We start from the raw sequence: 20017 nt of genomic DNA, 5'->3' as shown, positions 1-20017 counted from the left end.
ATGGGGTCGCGAGAAAAATGACTTCAAAGTTCGGGTCTTTTCAGTACCGCTTGTCTCAATGGTAAAGGTATCCACACTTCGATAGAAGCAATTTGAGGATGTTGAATCCAATGAAACTGTTTTTAATCTTACCCGTTCATGGGGTCACTGGAAAAATTACCTCAAAGTTGGAGTCTTTAAAGTATCGCTTATGCCAATGCTAAGAGTGCTGCTGACTTCAAAGGTTCCATCCAACTTTTAGGTCACTTTTCTCGTGACCTATGGCTGGACAAGTTTAAACATAGTTCCGTTTGATGCGGCACCTCAGATTAGTATTAACAAGCGCACTCAGAAATTTATCCACGCGTGGGCAAAGTGGCATGTTCCTCAGGCGAGTAAACAAAAGATTGGAACATATTATACTGATAGATCTTAATTAGGTAGGGTACAATGCTTGTTCTGATTGGATTGCCTTGGTACTAAATATGATGTACAGAATGTGGCAGAAAGATCTCCCTTATTTCGAAAGCTAATAAATTCAAAACCTAAAGAGATAGGGCAGTTACTTGATATATACATTTCTGGTGATGTACACAGAATGCCACTTTAAAGCAACAGAACATGTTTTGAACAGAACATCACTCAGGTAGTAGCCTTCATCGTTCATCTGAAGTGCGTGCAAAATGCACGTTGCATTCCTTCTGGTGACCCGCTATTTTTTTTTTTTTTTTTTTTTTTTTTGAAAACATCAACGACAAAGGCACGATATTCTTCCGACCCGCTGGTTACGCCGATACCCCGACCATGCCCTTTTTTATACACGAAAAACTCCACGTACTCGCGACACGCTCTCTACCCGAAGCTGTGTGTCTCCCAAATCGAATAGTCTTTTGTCGCACCATAGAGCTCCTTGATTTGGAAAGGCATAACATTGGGTGGGGCGCATGTCGTCGAACAGTGGTATGTGTACCGTTTCCAATGTTCGGCAATAATGTTCATTTTGCATCCGTTTCGAGCTACGTATTGATTGAAGCCACCATCTGAATGATGTTTTGTTCAAGACAATATTGATTTGAAACGCCATTCAGTGTATTTTCCAGAAGTAAGAAAAACTAGTACCGTTACTTCATTCAATCTACAGTCCTGAAAATCGAATGTTTAGCGCATTATACACAGTTGCTGGCAATGGAGGCTCTTGAAGGAAGTTACACCATTAAAGTTCTATCGCCTGCAACTAAAGAAAGAAAACTTAGCTAAGGTTCTAATTCTCGTATGCAAGAATTAGTACATGAGATAAGTCTTCTTTCCTTAGTTTGAAGCGATAAAAATTTAATTTTTAGCTATAATTTCGTCAGAAGCTGCTACTGGTCGCTGCACATTATTGTTGTGTTTTATCCTGATGATCAGAGATTTCTGCATCATTAACTTAGGAAATGAAAATGGTTTCAGTCGTCAGATGAACGCTTATCCACATTACGTTCTTCAAAGGAGCAAGGTTCGAAATTGCCGCTCACTGAAGCGATAAACGCGTCATACAGTACGTAAGTTACGATGTTCCGTTTAAGTATTCCAAACCAAAGTCACAACCGCCTTACTCAGAATTTCGTTACAAGGCAAATCTGTTGTGGCATGATTAGTAATTCCTAGGTACAGCAGCACGTTTTTTGGGGGGTCGGGGGAGGGGAGGACTTCCTTCCCGTCTTTAAAGAAACTTTTAATTTATATTTCCAAACTGTTTCATAACGTTGTGACCTTTGCTGAAAATACCTCAACCACTTTGCTGAGTATTTCATAAATGAAAAATAAGACACTAGACTTAATATTTGGTAATACTATAAGCTACTGTATATTATATGATTCATAAAGAAATTGGCAAATGAAATGCCAGAAGAAGCTCATTAATCCCTTATTACACTAAATACAAGTCTATGCAGCTTCATAATGCAGATGTACTGTATCTTGTTTGTAAAACATCATTGACAAAATTGGTAATATTTGCTAATTTAAAGCCGGAGAGATTTTCTATTTTAGTGACTGTTTATCATGTTTGTCGTATCTATTAACAGCATTGTCCTTGACCGTGGTTCCGTAATAGCTGTATTTGTTGCTGTTCGAGTATTCCAAACCAGGGAGAGGTAAGCATAATTAGAGGAGTTCATTGAAAATATGTTGGTAGTAGCAGTTATAGCTTTTTATTAGAAGTCTTTAAAAGCTAACAACTTTTACAAATTCCTCTAGTGTACAAGGTAAGCACATGATTTTCTTGTAGTTTAACTGTTAATGTACTATTTTTGCTCTTTTTTGCTATCTTTTACATTTATATAATTTGGGTTTGCGTGCCCTAGATTGTAATAAACTTACCTCCGATTACTTTATCTACATAGGAAAAAGTGTGTTGGGATAACGCTCAAATCTGTTGTAGAGACGGGTAATAGCGATATTTCTCGATAATGATTACGTCCAGATTTATCCCATTTATAAACTAACAGCATTATTATATCTACAGATTCGTTCCATTCCTAAAGTAGTTATTAACACGCTGCAAACAACAGCATGTGCTTATCTCACATCGTTTACGTGCTATTATTGTAGCAGTTGCAGGATTTCGTAAATTTTATTCTATTAACACTAATATAAAATTAGTGGTCTAGTCTACTGCTATAATGATATAAATTTGAAACATAAAAATGATACATTTGCTTTCGAAGGGAGCAAAAGTAGGCTGATCTGTAGAACTTTCTGACTGGTTCCCACTTGAAAAAGTTTGTGAAACACTTATCTACAATGTTGCTACACTTGTCAACAAAATCCATGTTAATATCTTGTGAGTTCAATTATGCATTTGTACTAATCCTTTATATTCTCCGTTTCGTTGTTTTCTTCCATTTCCAAAATATTTCATGTCTTCTTCTAGTAGGCGACTTCACTACTCTCGTATCTTACTCTATTTACCGCTGTCTGATTTTCAAAATCCTACAATTTCTTTTTTTCTTTTCATTCATGTCTTTGAGTTTCTCATTAAAACACGACTTACATTTTTTTTGCTCTGATATATCTAATATTTTCTAATGTGCTTTGTTCTAATATTCTTTGCTCTGATATATCTAATATTTTCTGGAGTGGTAGGTGCATTTCTTTCTTCCCTATATTCGCATTGTGAAACTGCTAAAAACTACTTTCATGCCTTCCTTCAATATTAGATCAAGAATACTATTTTCTTTCTCCTTCGTATTTTCTTTTCCTTTTCTTTCTTTTTCTTAAACCTGCTCTTATTGGAATTTTCCGCTAACGAATAATTATTCATATCCCACTTTAAGCAGTAAGTTTTGTCTTATACAACCTCTGTGTAAAAAGTAATGTCAAACTCTAGTTAGTACGAAAAATGAATTTTCTATTTTACTTTGATCATTAGAAGTCCTTTTAAATCCGACTGGGGGACTACTTTAGTTCTGGAATATTACACTTCAGGAGGATCACACCTTTTTCTGTTGCTAATTTTTTTTCAGAAGATTTTCGACCCTGTGCTCAGCTTAGTATTCCTGAAGAACTGTCCTAGTCAGTAGATACATCAGACTTAAGTCAGAAAATTGATATTCCGATTCACCGTTCTTTTCCCAAAATTGCCAAATATGGACGTTTCATAGCAGTGTGTAGAATAACGTGTAGTTATAGTTTCTAATATTATTCTTAAATAGATACAACATATAAATGTATTTTAAAATTATAAAGATAACCAAGACAGGTCTGTCGCTTTTTCACCCACCACCTTCGAACATTGATATGTCACCTAAGACGTACCTGGAAAATCAAAAATAATCCCCATCAGCATCAACGACTTTCTGCCAACGTTCTGGGAGTTCATGGATTCCATTGCGGTAGAATTGGTGGGCCGTGAAGTGAAGAAGGTATCAAGTGCATTTTGTACCTCTACTAGGGATTTGAACTGGCGTCCTCTAAGGTGATAATCAGGTGGTGCAACATCTAGGGAGTATGGCGGATGCAATAATGTTTCCTATCCAAGGCGTAGAATGGTGTCTCGGGTCATCCTGGCCACGTGGGGCTTAGTGTTATCCTGTAACAGGAGGACCTCCGTGCAATTCAGAAAAGCTGGCTCTAGAGTTTTGAGTTTTTCTTGAACACGGCTCAACTGCTGACAGTACACAGTTGCATTGATACTCTACCACCTGGTAGCAGTTCCAGATGCACGATGCCGCAAGCAGTCCACCAAACACACAGGAGGATCTTCTTCTGGTCCAGTGCTTGTTTCGGCTGTTTTGGAACCGGTTCATGGGATGCTAACCAATGATGACGGCGCCGTGGAGCTTCGTACATGACCTATTTCTCATTACATGTCAACATCCTTCCAGGAATAGCTCCTTCCTCAGACGAGACAACAAAGAAACACAGGTGTCTGTTCGCGTTGGCTTCTGACCCGGAGTCAAATCATGTGGGACCCATCGACCCAACTTTTAGTGCTTCTCAAGTTGATGGCGGTGCTGCCAAATGGTTTCTCACTCACACTGAATTGTAGTCCCAGTTGCTCATACGTCTGACCACTGTTCGCCTCAATTGCTGCCTGAAGATCTTCATTTTGTACATGTGTTGATCTTTCAGCACATAGTACGTCTTCGAGTGTTTCGTCACCGTCCTTAAACTTGTTAAACCACCGCTGCACTGTCCGCTTAGTCACGTCACCCTTACCAAAGGCCTGGCATATCTTCCGCCCCACTGCAGCGGCATTTGACCCCATTTGAACTTGTACAGTATACACGCCCTTATGGCGCTCTGTGGAGGCCCCATGTTCATGTGTCCTTACTCACGTTCACGGTGTAACTGTACTGCCACAACCAGATAGTAAGTTGGATATACCCACACCAACTGAGCTTCGCTTTATCTCAATTCACATTCAACTCACAGTGTGAGGGCTAATTGAACATAGACCTCCTCAAAAAGCAACAGAATTTCTTGGTTACCTTTATATGATATTAACTAAGTATAAGCTATACAAGAAATTATGTAAATACAGATATAGCTTCATTTTGGGAAATGATCAAATACAATTTAATTTTAAAATCTTGTAACAGTAGCTCATACAATCTGTAGTGTGTATTTCCACTTTACATTTCCTACAATATCAGAAATTGTGGGCTGAGAAACAGAAATTTCTGAACACAGAGAGAAACTCTCACATGACAAAAGTGTTTCTAATATTTAATATTATAAGAAACGTTAACCCCATTGAGACTTATTTAAAAAAACCATAACTACCAATAGAATAGCATAATTAAAATATTAAGCACGAAAAGATAAAATAATTATATAAGGTTCTACGTTCTTTTTCAAAACTAGTACATCTTAGTAAAAGAGAAACAGAGAAGAGAAGTACAAAATATAATTGAGATTTTTTTTTTTTGAAGTTTTAGTTGCCATTATCATTTTGATATTTATCTCATGACTTCTGCCGCAATTCGTCTGCGAATAATTAAAAGAAAAATGTTCAGAGGTTAAATACGGAATTCCATTGCGTATTCGCAACCTCGTAATATTTCATATTATAACCCAGATCACTTGTTTTCTTGACCACTTTAGACGGACTTACCATAGCAATACGCCAATGGTATATAGACGGATTAGACCAGTTACTTTAAATAATATAAGCTCATTCCTTTAAAATAGTGCTTGAGCGAGATATTAAACAATAACTTATTTAAATTTGATGAGGCACAAAACTAAATCCACGCACACCATCATACATCGCACATAATTTAATTTAATTCATTCCGTTTAGTCTGGACAGAAACTACTCATATGGCACCAAAAAGTTGTACTTAAATATTCTATATTAGACATACTTTTTCATAGTTAGGTACTCTTCCTCATATATTTTGTTTTTCATATCGAATTATATTTGCAGTAATAAAGTAAGTTCATATAAATATTTTATTTACAATAATTTTCTTTAAATTTTTCATAGTGAATTATGGCTTCAGATTTTGAATTTGAGGTACCACCAGAAGCACCAGTTTTCGAGCCAACGGATGAGGAATTTGAAGACCCTTTAGCATACATCAATAAAATTCGGCCCGTGGCATCGCAGTATGGAATATGTAAAATAAGTCCTCCGGTAAGATGGCAACCGCCTTTCGCATTAGATGTAAGTAAGTTCAAATTCACTCCAAGAGTACAACGACTAAATGAATTAGAAGCAAAAACAAGGATAAAACTAAATTTTATTGATAAGATTACTCAATTCTGGGAGTTACAAGGTATAGAATTTAAAATACCCATTTTTAACAATAGAATTCTAGATCTTTACACGATGCATCAAGAAGTAGAAGCAGAGGGTGGTATGATTCAAGTGACCATAAACAGAAAATGGGGCCAAATTATAGCAACAAAATTAGGCTATCCAAATACAAAGGAAGTTGAATTTTGGTTAAAGGATTGCTATGAAAAAATTCTTTATCCATATGACATTTTCGAGTTGCAGAGAAAACATTTTAATGGTAGAAAAAGTTTTAAATTGGATATGAAGAGAAGAGGAAATCAATCTCCTGATACTTGTATATTTGAACATCCTGGCGAAAAACGGAAAATAATTGCTAAAACTGGACCTAAAAGTTACGAGCACGCAGAAATAAAAACAACTGACGGTAAAAATAAATCGCACAGATTTGTATATGATTCTGAAGATGAATACATTTGTCTCAATTGTGGACGTGGAGATGGAGAAGCATTAATGCTGTTGTGTGATAGTTGTGATGATAGTTACCATACTTTCTGTTTGCTCCCACCACTTGATGAAGTTCCGAAAGGTGATTGGTTGTGTCCGAAATGCGTAGCACAAGAGATGGATAAATATATTGAGGCATTCGGGTTTGATCAAGCAGAGAAGGAATACACATTACATGAGTTTGGGGAAATGGCTGATCAATTTAAATGCAACTATTTCAACATGCCTATTAATCTCGTGCCCAAATCACTTGTTGAAAACGAGTTTTGGAGAATAATGTCTTCAATTGAAGAAAATGTTACCGTGGAATATGGCGCAGATCTGCATACAATGGACCTTGGATCCGGTTTTCCCACTAAAATGTCGAACAATTTGACACGTTTGGATGAAGAATATGCAGATTCGCCATGGAATTTAAATAACTTTCCAGTATTGGAAGATTCAGTTTTGAGACACATAAATGCAGATGTATCAGGAATGAAAGTACCGTGGATGTATGTAGGAATGTGTTTTGCTACATTTTGCTGGCACAACGAAGACCATTGGAATTATTCAATCAATTACTTGCACTGGGGTGAGGCGAAAACGTGGTATGGTGTTCCTGGTTCAGAAGCTGAAAATTTTGAGAAGATAATGAAAGCAGCAGCACCAGAGTTATTCGATTCACAGCCTGATCTATTACATCAGTTGGTAACTATTATGAATCCGAATATTTTTATGGAATCAGGAATTCCAGTGTATAGACTTGATCAAAAAGCAGGAGAATTTGTCATAACTTTTCCAAGAGCGTACCATTGTGGTTTTAATCAGGGATTCAACTTTGCAGAAGCAGTAAATTTCGCTCCTCCAGACTGGCTTCCAATTGGAAGAGCGTGTATTTCTCACTATTCAGTATTGAATAGGTTTTGTGTTTTTTCCCATGATGAGCTTGTATGTACTATGGCTTTGAAAGCAGAATTGCTGACTCCTTCTGTAGCTGCTGCTACGTATGATGATATGATGGAGATGATTCTGTCAGAAAGAATGCTTCGAAAAACAGTTTATGAAGAGGGTATTATTAAATTTTCGAGAGTAGATTTCGAACTTATAACTGATGACTCACGTCAATGTGATGTGTGCAAGACAACGTGTTTTCTATCGGCAATTATTTGCATGAACTGTAGTGTGAAACGAATGGTGTGCTTGCGACATTATACAAGTTTATGCAAATGTTCTCCTGAATCACTAGAAATGTGGTTTAGGTATTCTTTGAGTGAACTTGATGTAATGATTGAAGGTTTGAAAAAGAGGCTTGTTTTGGCAGACAGTTGGAGTACGAAGATAAAGATTGGACTTCAATCACCAAAACAAAATAAATTAAAACTATCTGATCTAAAAGCTCTTGTTGAAGAAATTCAAAAACATAATTATTCGAATAGTAATTTTATAATTTGTCTTAGGAAGGTAATTGCAGTAGCTGACAGGTGTATCAGCATTGCAAATGAACTTAACTCGAAAGCGAGAACATGCAGAGGGAAGTCCACCGTAACTAATTTTATATTGACTCTTGAGGAATTAGAAGCGCTGAAAGAAGAATCTGCTAGACTTCCTTGTTCTTTTGAAGAAGCCGAAGTTTTTCAAGAAATATTACGAAAAATAAATGACTATCAGAACTTAGCCTCGGCATTATTGGAGAAAGAGTTACCAGAGTCAAAAGAAATCGAGAAATATATAAATATGGGGCTTTCTTTCAATATTGAAATACCTATAGTCAAGAAACTGAAGCAGAAATTGCAGCAAATTTTGTGGTTAGAAAGAGTTAAAATTTTAGAAGAATCAAATCTGATTACTCTAGAGACTCTTGATCTATTTTTGAATTCAGGAAAACGTCTACTCCCTCATCCGATAATTAACAAAGTCATGTCTATGTTACAAGATTTGTCGAATACGGCTAAACAATGGGAAAAAAATGCTAATGATTATTTAAATATTAAACCTTACCAGACTATTGAGAAGCTAGAATCATTAGCAAAAGATGCAAGAAGCATTAAAGTATATTTGCAAACTCTACCACGACTGGAAGATGCTTTAGAGAAGGCTAAAGAATGGACTGCCGAAGTTGAAAAACTTCAACAGAACTTTACCGAAACAAACGTACACTCCTATATAGATGTGTGTCAGGCATTGGTGGAGAAAGGTAATTTAATCCCTGTAAATCTAAGACATTTAAGCTTCCTTGAAAAGTGTATTTCAAATGCCAAAACGTGGGAGGTGGAGGTAGCTCAACTACTCTTGAAGAAAAATTCTAATTCTTCAGTTTTAGGTGTTGTATCTCCAAGATTTAATGTTAAGGATTCTGAATCACAAGATACATTTTTACCACTGAAAGAAAATATAGATAAAGTACACGACACAGTCAAAGCTATTTCGGCTCCAAATGTTGCCAGAAACCGAGAGATGGAAGTTATGAAATCGGTTCAAATTAAAAATCTACAGAAGAGATCAGCAGATGAAGCAAATTTTAAATACTGCATATGTCAGAAAGAACAGTATGGAATAATGTTAGAGTGTAATTTATGTAAAGATTGTTTTCACATCGGTTGTATATCGTTACCAGAGGCAATTTCACCCACGACTAAACCATTTGCATCAAAGCAATTAATGTTATTGGCGAGAAAAAGTAAGTTTTTGTGCTCTTGCTGCTTACGTACAAGACGGCCGACTTTGCATCGAATCCTAAAGTTACTTCATAAGCTTCGTAGCATGCCTGTTAGATTACAAGAGGGAGAGGTTCGTCAATGTTTAATAGAACGAGCGATGATTTGGCAAGATATAGTGAAGAAAGTATTTGAACGATCAGAAATAGCTGGAGTACTAGCACATATATCTTTGGTGTCGTGTACTGAGAAGTTGATCAGAAGTGAACTGGATAAAGCAGTTAGTAAACAAGGATTGAAATGGATGCGTACAATTTCCTCTCTTAGAGGAATTATGAATGAAGTTTCATTAAGGTTCCAACGTTGGGTTCATGAGTCTGATGGCACCTCTTTTTACACTAGCACAAATTACAGGGGAACACTACAGATTTTTATCAGAAGAGAAAATGGCATGTTGGCATCCAAACTGCCCAAAATTTTAGACTGTAATTCAGCTCACCTTAGGCTTTCTTCATTACACAATCGTTCAAAATATACATACTCAAGAACCATGAAACTGATTAATCGACGGAATAAACAATCCTACAGAACTTCTCTGGTCGTTGTTGGTAAAATGGAACGTCCTATGGTAGGTTTGACAGAAGAGATAAGAGCAGAACTGGAAGAACTTACGATGGAAGGCGCTTTGCTTGAACTTGAATTGAACGAACAGTATTTTATTTGGAGAATTTTAGAAGCGACAAAACCAAGACATGAAACTATTTCTTTAAAAAATGAGCTCTGCGTGAACTGATTTTAATTTGAAACTCGGTAAATATTACTTAGTATTACATTGAAAAAGGAAATAACCCTAAATAAATAGATTAACAAAAGAAACGCCAATGAAAAATAATACAGAGTAGTTAACTAACAGCCGGGTAACTGTTCTGACAACTGACATACCTGTTCTGATATATTTAATTTCAGTTGAATATATTTGGTTGGTTCTCGATATAGTTAACCTGCTTTTGATGTTTAATTTACGAAGTTGTATTCTCTGTAGCAAGACAATAGTTGAATCATTTATTCGAATTTAATCTATTATAAATCAATAATATAATAAATTAATGATAAAGCATAACGATGTGCATTGAAAATTCCACAATTTTGCGATATGCATAAGAAGTTATATTTCAGTACGATACTGTTCATTTGGAACACGACTAGTTAGTTTCAAATAAATTTTGTGATGTCTCAACTGTTGCTGCAAACATTACAAGTATTATATTTTATAACTGCAAGTAATAGTATCGGTTGCAGTTAAAACATTACTAGTTTTAAAAATGTTATGAGGTTTTCAATAAAGAATATGTACTAAAAGAATTTGTGTTACCATGGTATCTGTATCATTTGGGGTATATTATAATCGCTTTGGTTTTCGGATTTAAGAAACCTTGAATAATGTTTTATGAAATACATTGTTTCTGTTTTATTAGCTTATAAATATACAGAAGTTTTTAGAAAAAAATGTTATTTCTAAAGTAAACAAAAACGTTCGCATTTTCAATGTATCTTAAAACGTATTAAAATATTTTAAACTTTCAATCCATTCTTTCGTATTCCTTTTTCTCTAAAATTGTGTCTTAATATAGAGTGGCCCAAAAGTAAGTATACACCCCTGCATTGATCAAGTATAACATTCTAGTTTATGGATTATTTGCTTCGACTGTTCTAGGCTTAAGTTATAAGTGAAAAGACGTTAAGAACAAATAATAAAGAAACTAGGTCTATCTGTTTGATAACAATAAGAAATGATATAAAATACAGTGAGCTGATCAGTACGAGACTGTATAGGGGAGGCCGGGGTAATAAGAGACAAACGGGATAATAAGAGACAAAAAAATTCTAGCACTTGTATTGATTTCTTGAGGAACTAGATAAAAATGTATGTGATTGTACTAAAAAAAATGAAACCTGCTGATGTATTAACACATTTTTCCAGTTGCTTTTTCATGCCAAAATAAATTACGAAAAATTTTGTTAAAGTCAGTGTCTTTTATTAACCCTAAGGGTAACTGCTCATGCAAATAGAATAGAAAATGAGTAAGAGTTTTAAGAAACATCTTCAGACAATTCTGAACCGTTTACTTTTTTCAGATCTGAAATATGTAAACAGGGGTGTAGCCGCAGGTTTATGTAGGAGGGGCCCGTCGTTTTTCAAGGGGGGCCAGCTACAATGTATAAAACAAAAAAATGTGTTGCAGTTAGTGTTGTTGGCGCTTGAAAAAACAAAATTTTTGTTTTCTTCCGTCGAAAAACTAAAAGCACTATTTTTAGCTTATTATTATTATTATTATTATTATTATTATTATTATTATTATTATTATTATTATTATATCTATATTTTATTTATTTATTTTTGCTTTTTCTCCATAAATTATAGTCTAGGTAGTTTTTATTATGTTTAACGAAGGACTACTGCCCCAGACCAAACATACTTTTGTGCATAACACTTTCAATTTATGCCCTTGTACATAAAACCTATCTACATAAAACTGATTTCTTTGAAATTGCACTTAATTTCTTTAGGATTTCCTGACAAAAATAGTTATTTGTTACTAGCATCGATTACCCGCTTCGCTGGGTTAAAATGAAAATTAAAATGCACAACTCCGTATCTCATGTGTTTGGTACCCGTGAAATATTCTTCTTTTCATTTTTAGTGGTATCGATTTAAACTGAATCGGAAAGATCACAGTTCATCTCAGTGGATTCGACACTAATAGAGGTCATTTTCGATCATTTATATATATATATATATATATATATATATATATATATATATATATATATATATATATATATATATATGTCTCCCCCTCCCCTCCTTCATGTTGCGGGACAGCATCGGAAGTGTCATCGTTCATCTCAGTGACCCCGGAAACTATGAATTCGACACTAATATGGGTCATTTTCGATCAGTTTTATGTATTTCCCTTCCCCTCCCTCAAGCTGTAGTGCAGAATTTGGATTTAATCAACATCAGAAGTATCACTGTTCATCTCAGCGATCCCGAAAACTATATATTCGACAATAATACCAGTCATTTTTGATCATTTATAAATGTTCCTCTCCCTTCTTCCCCGACACCGACACAAGTTGCACCGACAAAGTGATATGAAAAAAAAAATCATCTCAGGTCTGAAGCTCATATATGCTGAAAATTTGATCGAGATCAATCGAATGCTTCAAGAGTTAAGTTTTATTTATTTTTATATATCTCCCCATCCCCTAAGTTCTACCGTCAAAGTGAATACCTAAAAACAGTCCCAGGCCAGAACTGCATCTACGTAAACAATTTGATCGAGATCGGTCGGGCGATTCAAAAGATTAAGAGTCACAAACATAGTCACTTTCAATTTTATAATATAGACTAGCATCAGTTACCTCCTTCGCTGGGTTAAATTAAGAAAAAATAGTAATATGTTCCCCTAGTCAGTCACTTTTTACTATTACTAAAGCGCTCTTTGATATTGGTCACTTTCGATTATTTTTTACATATCCCCCTTCTCTCCTCATTTGTGGGCCACGGCATCGGAAGTGTCACTGTTCGTCTCAGTGACCCCAAAATCTATAGATTCGACGCAAATATCGGTCATTTTCGATCATTTTTAAATGTTTCTCCCCCTCCCCCTCTCTTAAGTTACACCGTCAAAGTAATATGACAAAAAGCATCTCAGGTTCGAACTTCATCTAGGTTGAAAACTTGATCGAGATTGGCCCGGTGGTTCAAGAGTTATTAAGTTTTATTTTATTTTTATGTATCTACCCCTCCCACCCCCTCTCCTAAGTTCTACCGTCAAAGTCAAATTATAGAAAACATCTCAGGCCTGAAAATCGTCTACGTTAAAAATTTGATCGAGATTGATCGTTTGGTTCAAGAGTTACTAAGTTTATTTATTTTTTAACCTCCCTTCCCCTCCCCGAAGTTCCATCGTCTAAGAAAATAGATAAACATCATCCCAAGCCAAAACTTCATGTTGAAAATTTGATCGAGATCAGTTGGGTGGTTCAAGAGTTAATAAGTCACAAACTTAGTTTTATTTTTATTTATATTGATTTTTATATGTATCTTCCCCTCATCAAGAGTTAATAAGTTTTATTTATTTTTTCCATCTCCCCTACCTCCCCCTCCCCTAAGTTCTACCGTCAAAGTCAATAGCTAAAGACACTCCCAGGCCAGAACCGCATCTACGTCAAAAATTTGATCGAGATCGGTCGGGCAGTTCAAGAGATTAAGAGTCACAAACATAGTTATTTTCAGTTTTATAATATAGATTCGTGACTTAAAAAAAATATAATTTTGTTAACAGCTATATCTCGCTTCCTGTTTTATGCCAGATATCATAAAAAAACGAATGAAATCCAAACTGTGAAACTGAATAAAAACGTTGGTTTTCACCAATTTTCCAACTGATAAAAAGAAATGTTTAAAACACTAGTTTTACTTAAAGTTAGTTTAGTACCATTGTTTTATGGTAGTATTTATAGAACCTTGTTAAAACGTTTGTCTTCAAACCGTCAAATATAAATCAGTAAATTGTGTAATCTGCTATCACAAAAAAGTATACCATACTATTTTTCGATCGGCATGATAAAATAGTTTTAGCTAACTTAAAATGGATTGAAAAAACTATTAAATTGTAATCACACAAGAAGCGATCGTTGAAAAATGTTGTAAACTTATTGTTGATCAAATTTTATGTAAAATGTAGCCTATGTAGAAAACTACATTTTCGAAAAAAATATGTAAGATGAATATTAAACCTTTCACGATGTACAGTCGAACGAACATATAAAAATGTACAAAAGAGTTTGAAAATGTTATGCTACCCTATGTAAACTCAAAGTTAACATTTAAAAACCTCATAAATGTAATTTAAACTTTAGTGTAACAAATATAGCAGGTAGGCCTTATTAATTATCTTAGGCTGGACCACTTAAATAAACACATGAAAAATGTATAGGCCAAAAAGAACTGTTGCATATAGGCATGAGTTTAACAAATATTAATAATAGCCCTACAAACACCTAAGCCTACCAAAAGAAGAGGAGCCATATTTAATCTTTCTGTTTTGCTTTCAAAAGTCCTTTTTCACTTTGCTATAAACACAACGAATTTGTTGGAGCTATCCTCTGGAAATCTGGAATGGCCCATTTCCATCCAGTTTGATAGGTCCATAAAACACAAATTTGGATGTCACTGTTTGAATGTCATCATAGGTAGGCCAATTAAAACCACTTAGTCCTTTTTTCAAAAATTTAACCTTGCACGGTCCTTCATTTGGGAAAGTAATAGCCCTCCCAATTTACCAGTCAAGATCATAGTACACGGCGTAATACATTTCTAAGCAAGATCCTGCTCCTGTTGAATCAATTTCTCCTGGCAAACTTATCCTGGCAAACCAGTTGATCAAATTAGTTGATCCAAAGCATGTTATCCACTGTTACTATCTATGCATAGAATCTTGACTGGATTGCCAGAGTAGGAGTTTTCCTATTTACTTTCTATATACAAAAAACTAGCAGGTTATACTCGTCACATGTGCTAAATAAGCATAAAGTTGAACTGGAGTAATAAAAGACAGCTTTCTCTTATTACCCCTTCAAAATTTCTAAAAGATGTAATAAGAGACATGCCCTCAATCAGGGGCGTGCGGGGCGACTGCCCCGGGCACCGAAGTAAGGGGGCGAAAAATTCGGAAGAAAAAAGGAAAAAAGTTAGGAAAAATTGCTTGGAATATATGTATGGGGGTGCCGTCGTATTCTCTCGCCCCGGGCGCTGATTTTCCACGGCACGGCACGGTCCTCAATTGATCTGAAATGCAATGTTTCAGCATTTTTCAAAATTTCACATCAATCTTCATAATCTTAGTCACAGAGTTACATAGCAGTCATTTCCACATTTGTAACTCACTTTTCACAATAAAATTTTATTTTAAAACAGTCACGAACTTCTATGGTAAGTTCAAAGTGAAGGTATTTTTGCAAAGCGTGACAACAACATAAAAACTCATATTAGTTCATAAGTACAAGTGGGGTAGTAAAGTAAAGATGTTGACGGTTTCATTACTTATTATTTTTTATAATTTTGATTTGTTTAGGGTCTTTTTTGGCCGGTCTCTTATAACTGCTGTCTCTTATTACCCCGGTCTCTCCTACCTACTTTTGAGCCACCATGTATAATTAAGTATTCCAGAATAAAGTTGAAATTTCATCTGATAGTATGTCTCTTTTAGCGAGTCTCGACCCACTTTGTAAGGAACACAGATTATCTGTAAATAAATTAATTCATTAAAAATTAAATCTGTGTCTTTCTAAGGAAGCCCACTGAAGTCTACTCTTGTCTTTGAGCTTACAAGGAATAACTGTTGTCAAGTCGCTCATAACGCTCAGAAAAAATAAACCCCATGCAAATCTTTCCATTGTCTGATAGATTTCACACCTTTGTACTTCGCGTAATATTTCTAAGGGACCTTTCTCTGGCGTCACACGGTTCGTATGTGTTCATACCGTTTATGGAACTTTTCCCCTACGCTATACTCCACGCTTACCCGCCCTCCTCCTCTGCCATTATGCTCTACGCCTCTCCGCACTTGTCCGAGTATTGTCGAATGTAAATGTTGTATTGTAGTATATGTGTAACTGCGCTTCTATGCGTATTTTTCATCGAACTCCATATTACGTCTCATTATCCACAACGTATTCTGTTCCAGTGCCCCTACTTCCCGTCATAAGTACGGAACGGTTGCGATCGAGGGTTTTTCCCGCCTATGGATTTTCTTGTTCACTAACACAAATCGATTGACCATAGTCTCGTTCCACATTTCGTGAGACACCAGGAAAAGGTCACTTGTGAGCTAAAAATAAAAAGACTTGATTTTTTTTATTTATATACTAACAGAAAGTAAAAATAACATTTATATCAATATAAGAATACAAATAGAGATTTAATTGTTTTAAGAAGCTGAATCATCACCGTATCTGTCAGTGGACTAGTATTTGATGTCTAGGAGTCGCTGAGATATTCATATGCATAGAATGTGGGTTAGTGTTTGGGGGGAGTGTTATACGGTAAGGCTATGGAAACTGGACGCTTTTCCAGTGAATATTAAAAGGAATGGGAAAGGACGTGCAATAGTGGTAATGACTCTAAGAGGAAGACGTTCATATATGTACTATAGTACCTGTAGACAAGGGTTTTGGGCGTCTACACCAGGTAACATTAACGAGTTACAAAATCGAAATCACTTCGGGCGTATTCTGGGTGAGCAAACAACACACGCCAAAACGACCAAGTTAAATTTAACAGTGTTATTCTCACTTTCGAAGAAAATATAGACACTGTCAGCTTTATGTTTAGACGCGAAAACAAACTGTTGTTGAAGATTGATAATATACAATACATCAGTTTCTGTATTGCAGATTGAGTTGAAGATCAATGGATAGAAATGGAAATTTTAAAATGTAGACATTAATAAATAAAGACTACAGACCACCGCACTAAACTTCCACGCTGATCTCATCTGTGGTCTAATGGCTAGCGCGTGTGCCTTTGATGCATGTCCTCTCGGGTTCGATTACCGGTGAAAAAAATCACAAAAAGATTAATTTCATAATCATTTCCTTTCTTTAATGATCCGTCTCCTTTAACCTACATGCCATAACCGTTGAACGTTAAACTAAAAAGAAAATCACATTTGTAAGAGTTCAATCCGCAGCCACACCCACAATATTTCTCTCCACACCACATCTGATGATAATCTATACACCGCATCATCTTATTTATCCAATAGGAATTATGATTTCAAACATACTTAGTTTATAACATAGTAATTGTAAATATCTCGTTTGTAGTTTGGTGAATCATATGGTGTGATATAGGATTCAAGTCATACTACATCAAATACATTTCCTTAGATTCTAAATCAACTAGATAAACTCCAATGAACTCCATGCAGTAGAAACTAGAGGGTGGTCCAAATGTTTGGAAACACCTTAATAAGAGATACATACTGTAAAATATAACAAAAGTAACAATGTACGTCGGGAATAGGGATGAAAGATATGTTTGAGAACACATCACAACGACGACGGCATCTTAAATTTTACGCGATTGTCTTAAATGGAAACCATAGACATGTCATTTAAATAGTGAAGTTTCGTAGAAAATGAATGACATTTATTTTTGCTCTAGTGCTAACGATTACCAAAAGAGATCAGTCATACGGCAAGGACAACTCATTGTTCAATGTGTTACCCATTCCAGTCAATTGTCAGATGCATTCTGAGTTTCCAGTCACGCAAAACCTTGCGCGAAGTGTCATCTGTAATGTTGGAACATCCGTCCACAGTTCGTTCATTGTGACCCTGAACACCTGTATTTTCACAGCATACACAAGAGACCTCACTTAGCCGCACATGTAGTAGTCCACTGGGAACATGTCAGGGGAACGAGGTGGCCATTCATAGCACCTCGCCAATCAATCCACGCATTAGGAAATTGCTGAAGGAGGTACAAGTAACTTAATGGGGTGAAGCACCATGCTAGAAAAACAGAGAATGGCAATAGGTCGTCTTCTAACAAACACCTATAACCCATTTTCGTTAGAGTCCCGTCCATGAACAGTGGATCCACAACGTGAGTCCTCTACACATTACACCACACCATCACCTTGCCGAAACAGCTGGGAATGCGTCGAACCAATGCAGATTATTATCCGACCATTACATCACGTTCTGTTTGTTAATCTAGCCTGACACGTAAAAGTTTAGCTCATCAGTAAATAATATGTCAAAAGTATTTTGTCGTAGTTGCTCTGTGGTCCATTGAAAAAATTCCAAACGACTTTCTGGATATTCCTCTGTGAAGTGTTGGTAAAGTTATAAGGATGTCATTTGTTTACTGACAATGTGCATGATTGCGGTGTGACTAACACCACTTTCACGGGCTACACTGCGCCTGCTTGTTTTGAAACTTTTACTAAATAATACCAACACTGCCACAGTTATTGACTCGTTTGTCATTGTGCGTTGTCTACTAGTCTTGGGACGATCTACCACAGATCTGGTTTCTTGGAATTTCTTCAGCCTTTTAAGACAATACTATGATTGACGGAAATTCTTTTCGGATGACAGAGGTTAAAATCGTCTGCAATCACAGTGCTGCTTCATTCTTCAGAAATCAGCTTGATCTCAATACGCCCTCCATGCGTCAAGGTCATCTTATGCTAGTAAGTCACCTGCAACGATACAAACAAAGTCATAATTTTGTAATGATTAGCGCTAGAGCAAAAATAACAGTAACAGTCAATTTCTACGAAAATTTGCTATTAAAATGACATCATATTGTATAGTTTCCAATATTGCGTAAAATTTTAGATCGCGGATGTCATTGTGATGTGTCCTCAAACATTTCTCCTCATCCCTATTCCACTTCACTTATTAGGATGTTTCCACACTTTTGGACCAATACGCATTTAAAAGTAAATATCTGACAAAAAAAAATTAACAGTTGACGTTTTATAAGCCAAATAATTTCAGAGCTATTGTTTATTTACGAGGATCATTTAACTCGTAACATAGTTGTGGCGTTAGTGGTAACATAGTTGTGAAATGGAATGTAGTGAATCACTCACCTCAAGAAGCTGACAGTCCTTTGATGTACTCTCTGCCAACCTGTTGAACCCTTCGCCAGATGTCTGGTAACCATTGAATACCTGTCAAAGCCCCATTTTGTAAGAGGGTGTTGACAGTGCGTCCTAAGGCACGAACAACGCTGGAAATATCTCTGAAACGTTTGCTCCTGAGATGTTCTTTCATTTTTTGGGAAAAGATCAAAATCGCAGGGGCTCATATCCGGAGAGTATGACGGGTGCTCCAGTACTCCAAATCCCATCGTCGTAACAGAGTCTGTACTGGATTGGCTGTATGGCATCTGACATTGTCGTGGAGGAGAATTGGTCCAGACTCCAGGAAGCGTGGACGTTTGCTGGTCGTAAATGGTGACTGAGGTATGAAGCATAGTATGCAGGATTGACGGTAACGCCCAGTGGAACTTGATGTGACAGGATAATGCCGAAGTGGTCGTATGACATTATCACCTTCACGTTTGCTGGCTCTTGCCTAAGCCTTTTCGGTCATTGAGATTCTGGGTGGCGCCATTCACTCGACTGACGTTTCAATTCAGGCTTGTAGGACCTTCAACACTTTCGTCACTTGCAATAATGCGGTGCAAGTAGTCATCACCTTCCTCATTGAAACGTTGAAGGTGTAGGCACGCACATTCCCACCTATGCCATTTTTGAACCTCAGTCAGAGCATGAGGTACCAATCTGGTTGCAATTTTCCGCATGCCAAATTCTTGTGTTAGCATAGGGAACACTGATCCGGAAGAAATGTTCAGCTCCTGCGCCAATTCACTACAAGTCCAGCGCCGGTCACTGTCAAGCAGTGTCCGTAGTCTTGCAAGATGAATTTCGTTCACAGCCGTTCGCATATACCCTCCACCGTGCCTTTTGTCTGTTGACTGTCGTCCCGCCTGAAATGCTGCAACCCTTCCCACCACTGTCCGATACGGTAGAACAGCTTCACACAGGCCTCTACTAATCCTCTGTGAATCGTCCTAGCA

General features: G+C 36.4%; 1 protein-coding gene and 1 pseudogene across 3 annotated transcripts in view; one reads left to right on the top strand and one right to left on the bottom strand.

The window, feature by feature from the left end:
- The window catches only part of LOC145666626 (lysine-specific demethylase 5A pseudogene), a 47423-nt pseudogene extending 35354 nt beyond the window's left edge, over positions 1 to 12069 (top strand). For both annotated transcript variants that reach the window (XR_014127796.1, XR_014127795.1), the window contains 2 exons: positions 2046 to 2114; positions 5954 to 12069. The product of XR_014127796.1 is annotated as a lysine-specific demethylase 5A pseudogene, transcript variant X2 (transcript). The remainder of the gene's footprint in view (positions 1 to 2045; positions 2115 to 5953) is intronic.
- LOC145666627 (uncharacterized) overlaps positions 1 to 20017 on the bottom strand; it is a 79424-nt gene that overhangs the window by 36548 nt on the left and 22859 nt on the right. The window lies entirely within an intron of this gene.

The sequence above is a fragment of the Thermobia domestica genome, chromosome 12 (assembly GCF_964235325.1).
Source record: "Thermobia domestica chromosome 12, izTheDome1.hap1.1, whole genome shotgun sequence".
Lineage (NCBI taxonomy): Eukaryota > Metazoa > Arthropoda > Insecta > Zygentoma > Lepismatidae > Thermobia > Thermobia domestica.
Note: the sequence above shows the minus strand (reverse complement) of the source record. Positions and strands in the feature narration are given on the sequence as shown.